At 35.0% G+C, this 1,564-nt stretch overlaps 1 non-coding gene across 1 annotated transcript; it reads left to right on the forward strand.

Annotated features, from left to right (window-relative positions):
* Window positions 1–1,131: 1,131 nt before the first annotated feature.
* Window positions 1,132–1,332, forward strand: LOC121866005. The gene has a single exon (XR_006088868.1). It is a non-coding gene; the product is annotated as a small nucleolar RNA U3 (small nucleolar RNA).
* The last annotated feature ends 232 nt before the right edge of the window (window positions 1,333–1,564 follow it).

A 1,564-nucleotide genomic window follows, 5' to 3' on the forward strand; every position in this document is an offset into this window, starting at 1 on the left:
TAGATATAATAGCAAAAAGAGCCACGGAAAAGGCCGCGATCGACATAATATGTACTAAAACCTTGAAGCAATTAAGGAGCAAATTACGGAAAATACAATCAATAGAGGATAATTTCAAAAGGAATGAAATATACAAGAAAAGTGAAACAATGAAACATTACCATCATGTTCTCATGAACACAAAATTTACATATGGGAAAGATAGGAGTAGGTGGAAAGATTCAGTGTATATGAGGTTAAGATTAGGATATAAATATTATTGGGAACTTGGAGCTGAGAGAAGTGAACAGGATAAAGAATGTAGAGTTTGTAGAACACCCAGATCCCATACCCTGCCACATTATACACTGGAATGCCCATTGCTTAATGTATATAGAAATGCCCATATAAATAATGTCCCCATGCAAATAGAGTGGATGTTTGGAAATGGGAAAATAGATGAAATATTAAAGAAATATAGAAATTTTGCATCTAGAATATAACTATGTATTATAACTAATTATATGAAATATTAGGGATTTATGTGAGTCCTGAGAGGGACATTCCTGGACTGGGGTGAGGATGACTTATGTCACTTCATCCCTTTGAGATGTATTAATGTTTTTTTGTATCTCAATAAACGTATCAATCAATCAATCAATCATATTGGAAGACAAAGGCCTACATGGCCCGTCCCTCTCTTGAATAACACGGTAGCCAGCTCTTACAAGGGCACTGAAATAATGTCTTTATATTACTTTTGTTCAGGATGTTCCAAGTAGCGACCCGAAAGCACATGTTTAATTGTTAATTATCATAATATTGACCTATTTCAAAATTGTGATGATTAACGCAGTCTCCCACATACTAGGTTTTCTCTTAACCGAAGAGTGACGCGGCGAGCCTGACAAAGTTCTTTATATCTCTCAGTTATCCTTCAGTTGTTACCAAAAACGATAAATAATATTAATGACAACCTACAAAAATAAAACACATATTTTGTAAAATATTCCATATTTAGCTTATTACATTAGTATAGGAGTTAAGTAAAGCTGCAACACATTTATTTACATATTTACTGAGCCTACCTATAGAAAACTGTCAAGTCAGCAGTAAGGTGTGACACATCCCGTTGGTTTAGAAGTTTTAAGTATGATCATACTTCATAGGATCAATTCTATAGTGTGATGACCGAGTTCCTTGTCCGAAACTTGGAATGAATCCAACCACGAGGATGAGTCTCAGTGTGAACCTGTGAGCGGGAAGCGGTCCATTAGCTCTTGCTATTGGGCATTGATGACTGTTCCCTCCCAGTTTAGTGGGAGTGGAGCAGGTTCACACAGGCTGAGTGGCTGGATTCTTCATCCACTTGGGTGATCCAATGAGTTTTTTAAACTACTCCTATTGCAGGAGTAATTAATCTGTATGTTTGGTAATAAAATTTTGAATTTGAATCCTTCCGTACGAAAAACATTTGGGCCGTTGATAAATTATTTTAACGTGCTAATTTCTAGTCCACTTTATTTTTAATTATTTACACCGAGGAAAATATGTATATGAATAATATAAAAAAACAAAAAAACGA

This window comes from Homarus americanus, unplaced genomic scaffold, assembly GCF_018991925.1.
Source record: "Homarus americanus isolate GMGI-L3 unplaced genomic scaffold, GMGI_Hamer_2.0 scaffold46670, whole genome shotgun sequence".
Lineage (NCBI taxonomy): Eukaryota > Metazoa > Arthropoda > Malacostraca > Decapoda > Nephropidae > Homarus > Homarus americanus.